The sequence below is a fragment of the Cornus florida genome, unplaced genomic scaffold, assembly GCF_030987335.1.
Source record: "Cornus florida cultivar Cherokee Brave unplaced genomic scaffold, ASM3098733v1 CherokeeBrave_3.0.0_Hap2_Chr05, whole genome shotgun sequence".
NCBI classification, from domain to species: Eukaryota; Viridiplantae; Streptophyta; class Magnoliopsida; order Cornales; family Cornaceae; genus Cornus; species Cornus florida.
This window is the reverse complement of record NW_026775575.1, coordinates 48,926,677-48,941,206: the sequence shown is the minus strand read 5'-3', so window position 1 is coordinate 48,941,206 and position 14,530 is coordinate 48,926,677. Positions and strand designations below refer to the sequence as shown.

The 14,530-nt window shown below is 34.7% G+C and overlaps 1 long non-coding RNA gene across 2 annotated transcripts; it reads left to right on the top strand.

Annotated features, from left to right (window-relative positions):
• Positions 1 to 8,129: 8,129 nt before the first annotated feature.
• Positions 8,130 to 11,338, top strand: LOC132306416 (uncharacterized). Of its 2 annotated transcripts, none has more exons than XR_009481979.1 (3): positions 8,130 to 8,589; positions 9,263 to 10,852; positions 10,962 to 11,338. It is a non-coding gene; the product is annotated as an uncharacterized LOC132306416 (long non-coding RNA). The 2 variants fall into 2 exon arrangements; XR_009481978.1 differs by having other exon boundaries at positions 9,259 to 10,852.
• Positions 11,339 to 14,530: the final 3,192 nt, after the last annotated feature.

Sequence of the window (14,530 nt, the reverse complement as noted above, 5' to 3'; positions counted from 1 at the left end):
CAAAAATATCTAATCTCGTACTATGTGGTTGGTGGACTTTTGGGCGCGCACGGGAATAAGACAGCTCGCTGCCAGCAATGTTCGATCGATCAGAGAAACGTTGGATCAATCAGAGAAATTGGATCGATCAAAGAAAAAGTTGGATCGATCAGAGAAAGGTTCGATCGATCAGAGAAAAGTTCGATCAATCCAACTTTGATCGATCTCACTTTTCTGTTCGATCTCACGATCAATCTCACTTGGCAGCTTTTCAGGATCAGCCTCTTTTTGCTCCAAATCAGCCTCTTTTTGCTCTGAATCCTCTCCAAGACTTAGTTTAACTCCAAAAAGGCCTTAAGAATCCATTTTTAGCCCATTTTAACATTATTAACCTAAATAGACAAAAACACAAATAAGTACTAAAACGGGTAAATAAGATAGATAAAGGTCCTAGAACACTCAAGCTTAAGGGGTTTAAAAGTGTACTTTTCAGCGCTTATCACACCCCCAAACTTAAATATTGCTAGTCCCTAGCAATGAACTACAAAGTAACGAAATGAAATGAATAACTAAACAACTATAACTAGAAAGCAATGAAATGATAGCGCCACTTTCGTAGGGAACACGATTGCATTTAGCATATGCAACAAGCCTTTTAAACCCCTAGGTTACCCCTAGTGGACGAGTGAAGTCTCGTGAGGGTTTCCAGAAATGATATCCACAAGCATTAAGCTCATTCTTTCAAAAGAGGTACCAATATTGCAAACAAGCATTGGGAGAAAACTACCTCAGGTATGCAATTTTTCAACCATTTCCAAGCAATCTCCCAAAATCTCAACATCAAGTAAGCAAATATGGTCCTCCACACATCAAGAAAATTATCATGCAAATCAAAACAATTCTAGAATTCTTTTAAGTGGACCGGCATCAAATATGTTGCTATCTTAGCCAACTAAAGAATTAATCACATCCTTACCCTCAAACTAGCACACAAAGCTAGTACCGATCATCAAGACAAAAAGTGGACCTTTTATTAAAGCTTTATTGTTCTAGGTGAGCTTATTCTTTTCACTCGATTTTTTTTTTTTTTTTTTTTTAGGATCAAAGATGGAAGCATAGTGTAATGTGTTGATCTCTTAAGCTTTCTAGTGATTCATGAGATCGAGCGTTAGGTCAATGACTCCCAAACCAGACGACTTCAGGTCATTAGGCGTTCAAACACCCCTACAGACTTACAAGCTCAAATCAACTAAGTTACAAATCAAGACAACCTCCATCTAATCATTTCCCACTTCTTACCTTTTGGGAGAAGTTCTCAATTTTTTTTTTTTTTTTTTTTTTTGTAAGCAAGTTCAATTATTAACCTAGAGTTTGGGCCCTCCACCTTTCGGCGCGAGAAGTTCAGTGCTTGATGAGACTAGAATCCCGGCTACTTAGTGAAAAGGGGTTGTTATCCACCTTTATCAAGAATGAAAGCTTTCAATGCAATACTAGCTCAATTGGGATATAACCAATTCAATAATCAACAAAGTATGTACCCCACAAATGAATGCTAGTGTGCGCCTGTGCTAGTGTAGAATCTTAGAGTAAATCTCAAAACAATCACAAAATTAGGATAATGTGGACCACAAGTGCAAGCAAGATATCAATCTTTCAAAAAAAATACTCATAAATGGCATCCACAAGGCATACAAGGAGTATTGGACTCTCAAGTCAAGCAATTTTTAAATTTTAAGCAATATAGTCCTCAAAAGATCAAAATCACGGCTAGCATCAATCTCAAATCTCAATCATGCAATTAAAGTTCAAACTTAAGTAGAAAGCAACAAGACACCTTACCCTCAAACTTAAACCGTACATTGTCCTCAATGTGCAATGAGAACAATGGAAAAGATGGAAAGAGTATACCCTGGTAACGAAAGCATGAAGCCCGGTAGTGATCCAATTCGAAAGACGTCTCCCCCAAACTTGGAATCAACAACCTACTTTAATAACCACACTAGCAAACTCATATCAAATATCAAATGGGATAAGAATAATCAAATCATGCAATCTAAGCCAATATAGCACAAGATGAAAGAGAGATATGAGATCAAGCCTTACCCAAAGTATAAAGTATGCATGACTACACATAAGGACACAATGATGAATCTTTTTATATTTTTCATTTAATGAAAACAAGTATATACAAAAAATAAGAAAATCAAAGAATTAAAATGCAATGAAAGAATATGTACAATGCAAGAAATGAAAAAGAATATGTACAATGTAAGTATATACAAAATTTTCTTACTTTTTACTTTTCATATTTTTTTTTATTTTTTATTTTTTATTATAACATAACAAGTATATATACACACACAAAAATAAAACAAATAAACATGCAAGGAATGAAAATGCAAGGAAATAAGGGATGCAATTTTTTTTTTGTTATTTATTTATTTATTTTCAGAAAATATGTACAATGAAACAAAATGTAAGAAAAATAAAGAAATAAAAATGTAAATGAACATGTATGTAATAAGAGATAAATGACACAATGTGTCATGTGGGTGTTAAGTTTAACGTCTCTAGCAAGACGGAATGTTACGTTGAAAAACTGTTTTTTTTTTTTTTTTTTAGACAAAACAAATATGTACACAAACAAAAATACAAAGACAAGAAATAAAATTGCAAGAAAATAAAGAATACAAAGAAAAGAAAAAAAAAATTATTTATTTATTTATTTATTCATTTTTTTTTTTTCAAAATTAAAAATTAAGAAAAATTAAAAATTAAAGGTAAACAAAATTTTTTGGATTTTTTTTTGATGAAAAATAAAATAAAATAAACTAAATAAAATAAAAGAAATATTTTTGGGATTTTTGAAATATAAACAAAAATAAAAATAAAAGTAAAAGTAAAAATAAATTTTCAAAACCTGCAGACATGTTCGATCGATCTCACAAAATGCTCGATCTATCTGACAGAAAGGTGAAATATACAAGTTTTCTGGGTTTAGAAATTTTATAAGTGCTGGAACTTGAGATCGATCCAATGATGTAGTTGGATCGATCGAAGAACTTCAAATCGATCATGAAATGAGTTCGAACGATGGGACCGAGAGCTGAAATATGCAGGTTTATGCAGGTCCAAAATTTTTCTAAGTATTCAATCATGAATGGAGTTCGATCGATCGAACTTGGAAGTTGGATCGATCGAAAACCTCATGATCGATCAAAGAGTTAGTTCGAACGATGGGACCGAGAGCTGATTTGGATGCAGGTTCCTACAGGTTGAAAAATTTTCTAAGTGTTAGATGTAGAATGGAGTTCGATCGATCGAACTTGGAAGTTGGATCGATCAAACTTGGAAGTTGGATCGATCAAACTCTGTAGAATACTCAATAATGACATGAAAGCTCATGCATTCCTCACCAAAGTTCCTTTCAATGCATGTAAACCCTAAACAAATATCTAGGCTTCGCAAGAAATGAAATTTAAAATAGAAATGAGGGAGGAATAGAGTTGTGAAACTCTACGAATACTAGTGTTTAACGTCTCTAGCAAGACGTTGGGTCAACTCACTAATAAAAAGAATCAAAAACCGGATATGAAACATCCTTATTGATCCTCTTTTCACTTTTCTCATTTAATGTCCCACATATGACAATGAAATCATCCTCCAAAAGAATGACTTGAAAAGAATGAAAGAGATGACATTGTTCCTTTCATCCACGGTCTTGAAAATAAAATCAATGATGAGCGGTCTTGCACTTGGCAAGGGAAAGTCTTTCAAAGACTCATTTGGAATATCAAGAAACACCTTCTCTTCATCCCTCTTCTCTTCCTAAAAAATAACCATCTCCTCACCTTCTAAGTTAGCTAAGGAGTTCATTAGAGAGTTTATTTCATTTTTAGAGCTTTTAAGGTCAAAACCACAATTTTTATACATTTCAAAAAGACATTCCTCAAGAGGGTCATTGGAGATAATAGAAGGAAGGCCCTCTTCAACAAGTTCTTCCTCCTTCTCCCCTACCTCAAGTGTGGTCAACATCTCCTCACTCTCTAAAGTAGCAAGGTCATAGATAAAATCATAATCAAAAGAAGGAAAATCCTCATTAATCATATTATGCTCGATTGGATTAGCCACTAACTCACTTGCCACTTCCTCCTCTATACAAGATAGAGTGCTAGGCATTAGCTCACTTGTTTCATCCTCTTCACTCTCATCATCCTCATCTATATACATTGGAGTTCCTGCCATTTTTTCATTTGCCTCTTCCTTCTCCTCTTAACGAGAAAGAGTACTTGCAATTTGCTCAACTTGAGCTTCAAACTTGGCTAAAGTTTGAGAATGAGAATTAATAAGTGGAGTTTGTGAAATATGCACATCAAGTAAAGCTAACAATTTTTCTTCAAATCCGGGTGAGTACCTAGAAGGTGGTGGAATTGGTTCTTCATAAAATTGTGGTGGAGGGCAATAGTCATAAGAAGGATTAAATGAGTGATCAAGTCCATGATAAGATGATGCATGTTGAAATGAATTTGACTCAATCTCATAAGGATTAAAATATGATAGAGGAGCATAAGGTGAAGGGATATAATTTCCCCCCAAACTTGGATCAAACAATTCCTCCATTCACAATTAAAATCCAAATGCAAGAAAATATTGGCCTCAACAAGGGCCTATGCTTGGACAAAGATAAAGCAATATATTAAGCCTCAACAAGGGCTATCACAAGCATTCAAAGAAGTGAAACAATTAAAATACAAGAGTTCCAAGAATTGCTCACAACGGTCCTTAAGCAACTTCAAATTTTAATATTAGCTTTAAGCTCCAATTATTGCTTCAAGTTCCAAAATTTGCCTTCCTTGTAGTCAAGTACCTAATTGAACAAATAATAATGAGAACAAGAGAAAAGAATATACAATGAAAAATAAAATAAAAATAGAAGCAATCAAATGAACACTATTGTCTAATTTAATTCCAACAAAACCGTTAATCCCCGGCAACGGCACCAAAATTATGATGACTACCCGAGCGTGTGCACAAAATAATGCACAACACTTTGAGTTTGGAAATTAGTGTCAAGTGGGCATCATACTTTAAATTTATAAACCGCTTAACACCTATACTATGTAGTATGAGTGAGAAGGGATCGTCCCAAGAGATTATACATGTTGGAATTTAAATTCAATTCTAGCGTATCACAAGATTGCAAAGAGATATTGATTGTTTGATTAAACTACTTCAATTAATGAAAATATAATTAAAATAAACTAAGTAGAGATAGGGATTTAAGAGATTTGAAGAGAGGACTTAGGGTGTTGGAATTACCACTAAGCTCATGTAATTAACCACTTGTTTTCCATTAATGGGGAATACATTGTTGTGAACAAAATGCGACTACCAATTGCAATATTAAGCATGGACCATCTAATTTAAGCATGAATTGTCTTACCTAAACTAATTGTAGCACAACCCATCTAGTTTAAACATGACCCATCTAGGTAGCAACAATTATAGCACACATCAATCTAGAGAATCATTGAATTTGCAATAATAAGCCATGGAATATCTAAGCAATCATAGATTGTCTACCTACCAACAAGCATGAATTAAATTGTAGAACAACCTATCAAGCATAAGTATAGACCATCTAATTAATTGACAAACCCATTCAATAAAAAACCCATACTTAGCCATCACTAGATTTTCAATCAACCACACATAAACATGCAATTAATGTAGAAAAACTAGTGTAGAGATTAATTCCTAAATAATCACACATAAGACAACATGTAATCAAATAGAGAATCAATAGAAAGAATTAATCCATATGAATCATGTAAGAAATAATTCCTAATTTAATCACACATAGACATGTAATTAAACTAGAGAATTAATAGGAAGAATTAAACCATAGAAATCATAGAATTATACCAAGATTTATGAAATTCACAAGGCTAGAACACTAATCACAACAATATATATAAATCCCCAAAAATAGAAATACAAGGGTTTAGATTACACAAGACTTAAGGCTCATCCAAGCCCTAAGTGTAGATCTAGCCAATCATGGAGGAGGTAGATGTGGTCATGAAATCAAGCTCCAACTATGGCTCCATCTTCTTCTTCCTCTTCTTCTTCTTCTTTTTTGAAGCTCTAGAGATGGAGAGAGAGAGAGTGGTCTAGAGATGGATCTTGAGATGTGCCTCCACTTCCCCCTTTTCTTCTAACCCTAATCTCTAATTTTGCTAGAGAGAGAAAATAAAAAATACAATGTAAAAATAAAAAGATAAAAAGCTCTTTTACAAATGGGTTACTTCCCTTTATATACAAGGTCCTTTTCTTAGTCACTAAGTCAGGAATATTGCTATAAAAATATCTAATCCCGTACTATGTGGTTGGTGGACTTTTGGGCGCGCACGGGAATAAGACAGTTCGCTACAAGCAATGTTCGATCGATCAGAGAAAAGTTGGATCGATCAGAAAAATTGGATCGATCAGAGAAAAGTTCTATCGATCCAACTTTGATCGATCTCACTTTTTTGATCGATCTCACGATCAATCTCACTTGGCAGCTTTTCAGGACTAGCCTCTTTTTGCTCCAAATCAGCCTCCTTTTGCTCCGAATCCTCTCCAAGACTTAGTTTAACTCCAAAAAGGCCTTAAGAATCCATTTTTAGCCCATTTTAACATTATTGACCTGAAATAGACAAAAATACAAATAAGTACTAAAACGGGTAAATAAGATAGATAAAGGTCCTAAAACACTCAAGCTTAAGGGGTTTAAAAGTGTACTTTTCAGCGCTCATCAAGAATCTTTTATCAAACGTCTTCAGTTAATAGCTAGACCATTACTTATGAGAACTAAACTACCTGTTTCTGCTTGGGGACATGCGATATTACATGCAGCATCACTAGTACGCATTAGACCAACTGCATATCATAATTTTTCACCACTACAACTTGTGATGGGTCAACAACCAAATATCTCTCACTTACGAGTTTTTGGTTACGCTATATATGTTCCCATTGCACCCCCAGAACACACCAAAATGGGTCCTCAACGACGACTTGGTATTTATGTAGGTTTTGATTCTCCATCTATTATTAGATATCTTAAACCTATGATAGGTGATGTTTTTAAGGCGCAGTTTGCTGACTGTTATTTCGATGAGGCTGTTTTCCCTCCATTAGGGGGCGAAAAGAAAAAGCCAGAAGAGCAACGAGTTAGTAATTGGAATGTCACGACTTTATCTCATTTCAATCCTCGCACAAATCAATGTGAACTAGAAGTTTAAAGGATCATTCATTTGCAAAGTATTGGAAATCAATTACCCGATGCATTCACTGACACAAAGAAAGTGATGAAATCACATATACCAGCTGTAAACATTCCAACAAGAATTGATGTCCCTGTAGGACAGTCTGTCAATGTTATTGCAAATGCATCTAAGACACGCCAAAAGCGTGGTAGACCAGTCGGTGCAAAAGACACTTTTCCCCGAAAGAGGAAAGCACAAGAGAAATCAAATAAAGAAATTGGCGCTCCTAAAGAGGTCACACTTGTAAAAGGAACAACAAAAATGATTGATCAATCTAAATTTTATAAGCAAATAGCCCCATAAGATATGCATGCCCCGGAAGTGGCACATGCCCCAAAAGTGGCACATGCCCCGGACACTACACCATATTAGGGTTTTACCAACGCTCTTTTAAAGAGCGCTGATATAGGTGCAATTGTACCAGCGCTTTTTTATAAAGCGCTGGTATAGGTGTAATCATAGCAGCACTTTTTAAAAGAGCGCTGGTATAGGTGCAATTATACCAGCGCTCTTTTAAAAAGCGCTGGTATAGGTGAACTAACACTAGTGCTCTTAGTTGGAGCGCTGGTATAGGGCTAATAATGTGAAATTTAATGCGGGTAAAATTGGCGCTTTAACATTATTTCACTTTTTTATTTTTTTCGTACCAGCGCTTTTTACGCTGGTATAGGTGAACTAACACCAGCGCTCTTAGTAGGAGCGTTGGTATAGGGCTAATAGTGTGAAATTTAATGCGGGAAAAGTTGGCGCTTTAACATTATTTCACTTTTTTATTTTTTTAATTTTCCATTTATTTCTTCTAACCTTATCTCATCTCTAACCTTATCTCATCCGAGCCCTAGGTTTATCTTCAGCCTCCCATTCGCCAGATCTCTATTCTCAGTCTCAACTCTGAACTTGCCCCCTCTCCTTCTCTCTGCAACTCCCCAATCGCCTCCATCTCTATTCTCGTTCTCAACCTATTGCACCACAGCCACCACAATCACTCCACCCCATATCCTCACACCACCACTGAAGCCAACCCCTCTCTCTTTGTTCGAGCTCTCTACTATGGGTTTTTTGGCGAGATTTCTAGCCAAACCTCGGCCTCTCGCTCTCGATCTCATCTCTTCTCCATCGGCTTCGTCTCTGGCCGACCCTCAGCCAAGGAGATAACATTCTCATCTCGCCGCCATCCACTGCTGCAATTTTTGATCATCTTCTCTGGCAAATCTCAGGCCGTCATCTCATTGTTCTCGGGTTGGTCTCTCTCTCGGATTTTTCTCTTGATTCCTTTGCTCCTCTCTCTATCTTTCGGGTAAGCATCTTTCCCCTGTCATTCATATAAATATATATATGAGTTCATGTTTGAAAATTTCTGAAGGAAGGGTTAATTAAACTGTTTCGGAGATTTTTGGAATTTTATTTTGAAATGGGAATTCGAGATTTTAGTTATGTGAGATTTTATATATGTTTTGCCATGTTACAAATATTGTGAAGCATGAAACTAAGATAATGAAGACTATGGAAAAATTGAGAAATCACTGTGAACCTGTATTTGATCATTGGGACTGCGATTTTAAGAATACTTTGATATATATTCTGTGATATTGAAAAAGGAGGATGGTTAGTGATGATGGGCTGTGTTTGAAAATTATTTCTGAAAATTTTGTCAAAGGTTGTGTCCCTAACTTTGGAGATTTGAAGTTCCAAAGTTATCTGTGTTGTCATAAATAATTTTTGTGAAGAATGTTCTATGTTTTGATATATATTTCTATGTTTTGAGTTTCAAATTTTTGTGGAGGCTATAACCTTGATGACGCATATGTGTTGTGTGTGTTGAAAATTTACTCTTTTATATATAGCTTGATGCGATAGGCAGTTATTATCTAACCTCCTAAATCTGCAAGTTCTTATGTATAGCTTCTTGTGTGTGTTGAAATTAGCCACCAAATTTACTGACTAATAATTACTATTTTTTTGGTAGAAAGCTTCAAGTCATTAGTCCTTAGTGTTTGATGCCATCTACACACCAAAATGGACCAGACTCATGCAAGAAGCACAAGAATCAGGAGCCAGTGTGTTATTGGGCTGAAGTTGTTCATTTATCAAGCAATTTTACATTGTGAAAGGTTCACTGGCCGGCTTTCCTAGTAAGATGAAGCCAACAAGCTGTTTAATCTGCAAGTTCTTAATTTTGGTACTTCACAGGTCTTTGTTCTTTTACTTTCTTGTTATGTATCATTGCTTCATTTTTACTACTGCAGCACCAAAAGCACTGATTGAGGAACTATGGCAAGAAACACATAAGGAGGAACTGTTTGGTTGATCTCTTTTTGCAATTCAGTTCAATTTATGATTATGCTATTTATATGTTTTTCTGTTGTTGTTCAATGAATTTCTGCATCATTTATGAATAAACCTAAAGCACGGCAGCAGGAAAGAACCAACCACGATAGCCTATTAATGCATTTTTGCGACGCATGTTTTAGTAAAGATTGTATTTCAGATGAAGGTTCATGTTTTACTCTTTAATACAAATTGTTCAGCAAACACCTCAGTGAATGCTATAGCTTTCCTCGCCAAGCCAGAAAGAGTTTTGAGTATATAAACATCATGCTACCTGCAGACACTGTGTGTGTGTGTGAGAGAGAGAGAGAGATTTAGTGGGATGAATGGATAAGGTTTTAGACATTGGGCTAAGACTTGCAAGCCTGTAGGTACCACTGTGTGAGAAACTATAACAGTTCCTTGTTGGACTCTATTTCATAGGAATGTTAACGCAAATCAATCGGTTTTTATATCATTACTCAATTTCTTTTGGTGTTGCATTTTACCGGAACATGTTTGACATCTATAAAACATTTTAGAAAACCCAGGTTAGATTTCCAAAGTTGAAATTAGATGAACCCCAAGTTCTCCACTAGAACTTGCCTTGTTTGTCTAATATAACCTGATAAGAGATATCAACTCAAATCCTAATGAAAAAAAATGGAGTAGAGTAGAAATGAGGTTTGCAATTTTAGAGTGAAAAATTTGCAATTATTTTATGGTAAATATCTCTCCCTAAATGTCTTAGAAGATTATTTATTTATTTTCTTATATTACTTTTATTTAAAAAAAATAAAAATATGTATATTCAAAACAAATTAATATTAGACCTGTTATCCTATTAATAAAATAAAGATAGCTTATATAAAAATAATAATATAACCTTGTAACCTTCTTAATTTATAACCTTGTAACCAAGTTCTTAATTTAGCTAAATCTGCAAGTTCTTAATTTACTCTTTTATATATAGCTTGATGACGCATATGGTTTGGATGAATTCTGTGTCTTTTTCAATATCTTCAACTTCTGATTATTCCCTGCTTATAGAAATTGGCATCTTCAACAGTTAATAATTTTTTTGTCGGTTTGTTGTTTCTGCGCCTGCTGGAGCAACTTGGAGCACAAGTTCTCTACACAATCTTCGCTACCTTTTGCTTGATAGCTGTGGTTTTTGTGAAGAGGAATGTGATGGAAACGAAAGGAAAATCACTCCAAGAAATTGAGATTGCTCTTCTGCCCGTTGATTAGAGGTAATTTTTCTAATAATGTCCCTCGTGTATATTTGTTTTACCAATCTTTGAATGAAGCTATCAGATGGTTTGGCACAAACATGTCTATTAATTCAAATTCTCTTTCCAGGTGTACATTGTAAGGGCGAACAGTTTTAAAAAAGAAGTGTTTTTAGAGAAGTTTGAAGATGAAGTTGAAGCTAGAACAAAGAAAGTTTGAAGATGGGGTCATGGTTGTGTTTACTACTTTTGTGAAAAATTCTTTTCATTTTGTGTATAGTTCTTTTGTAAAAACTTGGTGTTCAGTACAACATTATCTATTAGTAGACATGCAATTTGGATGTTATTTTCATATTTGGCAGGTTAATCGGTAGACATTTGGATGATAATTGTTTTTATAAATAAACATGTATTATAAATGGGTTTCTTTAGGAAAAGAAAAAAAAAAAACCAAAACCAAAACCACCACCAAAAAAAAAAAAAAAGGTAATCACTAGCGCTCCTTAAGGAGCGCTGGTGGGTTACTTTTTCTTTTTAAAAAAATAAATAAATAAATAAAAATAAAAAATAAAAAATGGTGACCCTTTACCAGCGCTTTTATAAAAAGCGCTGGTAAATACCTTATGCCAGCGTTTTTCTAAAAGCGCTGGTAAAGCCCTACCGACACTGGATTTACCAGCGCTTTTTCAGAAGCGCTGGTAAAGCGCTGGTAATTGAACTACCAGTGCTTTTTAAGGCTTTTACCAGCGTTTTTGAGCGCTGGTAAAAGCTGAAACTGTTGTAGTGGGAAGAGGCACTGGTACCTGAAAATAATGAGATCTCAATAAACTATAGAGAATTAAGGGATAGAAATACAGTTGTTATTAGCGATATATTCTCCTTTGCAGTTGCTCTTGATATTGTAGGTGATAATGAGGATCCTAAACCTCAGAACATCGAAGAATGTCGATATAGAAATGATTGGCCAAAATGGAAAGAAGCAATACAGGCAAAGCTAAACTCATTAGCAAAACGTGAAGTTTTTGGACCTGTAGTCCAAACACTTGAAGATGTCATGCCTGTAGGGTACAAATGGGTATTTGTAAGGAAATATAATGAGAAAAATGAAATTATAAGATACAAAGCCCGACTTGTAGCCCAAGGTTTCTTACAGAGACCTGGTATTGATTATAAGGAGACATACTCTCCTGTGATGGATGCAATCACATTTCGCTTCTTGATCAATTTCACAGTCTCAAAAGCATTAGATATGCGTCTAATGGACGTGGTTACAGCTTATTTATATAGATCACTAGATAGTGATATATATATATATATATATATATATATATATGAAAATCCCTGAAGGATTTAAAATGCCTGAAGCAAATAGCTTGAAACCACGTACCATGTATTCTATCAGGCTACAACAATCCTTGTACGGATTGAAATAATCCGGACACATGTGGTACAATCGACTCAGTGAGTATTTACTAAAAGAAGGATATGTGAATAATCAAGTTTGTCCATGTATTTATATCAAGAAATCAAAATCTGGATTTGCCATTATAGTTGTATATGTTGACGATCTAAATCTTGTGGGAACTCTTGAAGAACTCACCACGATTGCTAATTATTTAAAGAAAGAATTCGAAATGAAAGATCTTGATAGAACAAAATTTTGTCTCGACCTATAGATCAAACATTTACCAAGTGGAATTCTTATCTATCAGTTAACATACACTGAAAAAGTCCTGAAGTGCTTTTATATGGATAAAGCTCACCCCTTGAGTTCTCTAATGATTGTCCGATCACTTAATGTTAAAAAAGATCCTTTTCGTCCTCTGGAAGAAGGCGAAGAAGTTCTTGGTCCTGAAGTACCATATCTTAGTGCAATCGGTGCTCTAATATACCTTGCAAATTGTACCAGACCTGATATATCATTTGCAGTCAACTTATTAGCATGGTATAGTTTTGGACCAACTCAAAGACATTAGAATGGGGTCAAACACATTATGCGTTACCTTCGGGGAACGACTGATATGGGGTTGTTTTATTCAAGAAAATCAAAGCCCCAATTGATCGGATATGCAGATGTAGGTTATCTATCTAACCCACATACAGCCCGATCACAAACAGGGTACTTGTTTACTTGTGGTGATACTGCTATATCATAGCGATCTATAAAATAGACCATGACTGTAACTTCCTCAAATCACTCTGAGATACTCGCAATTCATGAAGCAGGTAGAGAGTGTGTTTGGTTGAGATCTATTATACAACATATTCGAGAATCATGTGGACTCTCCTCAATCAAAGATAGTCTAACAATATTATATAAAGATAATATAGCATGTATTGCACAGGTAAGAGGAGGATACATAAAAAGTGACAGAACCAAACACATTTCACCAAAATTCTTTTCCACACACGAGTTCCAGAAGAGTCGTGATATCGATGTTTGGCAGATACGCTCTAGTGATAATCTAGTAAATTTATTCACTAAAGCGCTTCCAACTACAACATTCAAGAAGTTAGTGGACAACATTGGAATGCGTCAACTAAAGGATCTTCAGGGTTGAACTAATGAGGGGGAGCCATTGATCAAAGAGGTATTAGCATACTGTACTCTTTTTCCTTCATCCAGGTTTTATCCTACTGGATTTTCCTGGCAATGTTTTAATGAGACAGTTTTAACCTATACAATACCATACATAAGAATACTGTACTCTTTTTCCTTCACTAGGGTTTTTTCCACTTTCCTTAGTAAGGTTTTAACGAGGCATATTTTTAGTATAGTACAGTGGACCCCAAAGGGGAGTGTTACATATATATGTGGGGTCCACTGGTAATGAATGACAAAGTAGCTTGTTTGATAAGCTGCTTATTGCCTACGAGTTATATAGATATATGTATCTAAGAATGAAAGCTTGTTTGATAAGTTGAAAACTGCTTGTTGCCTACGCCTGAACATGCCTATAAATAGGCTAATGTGTATGCAAATGATGGTATGAAGAAAAAAGGCAATCAGTTTTCTCTCTCTCTCTCTATCTCCCTCTCTCTATGTGTGTCAAAGTTAGTCTCATATATTAATCACTAGATATATATATACACACACATATATTCATTACAATTGCCATTGAATCTTCCAATAGATTTTTCATCAGCCCATCATAACCAAACAAAATATCTAAAACGATGTTGCCATTGAATCTTCCAATAGATTTTTCAGTTCGACCCTTCGCTCTTAGTCATTGTATTGACCGACTTATTGAAAAATATGTATCTGTTATTAGCCAAGGATGTCTGCTTGATATAAATGTATTTAGGTAAAGAAGTTAAATATTATTACGTAATATTATGACTTACTAAAATAAATATACTTTTTTCATGAAATATGTTATAATTGGATCCGTAATATAGTATCACGATTTTTACCTTCATCAGACATGCTATAATTTTATTTCTTGGTTCCGTGTTATAGTATCACTATATTTTTTACTCCTGATACATGATATAATTGGCTAATTTTTTGAGATCTTTCTCACTTCGTTGAAATGAAATAATTTGTTCCACCATATAATGTCACTAGTTTATTTAGATCCTATATCAGACATGCTTTATCACTGAATGAATGCTTGAAGGTATTGGTTGAGAAAAATTACTTAATTCATATATGAAATCTTGAATGATTTTACGTATCACCGTATTATTATACAC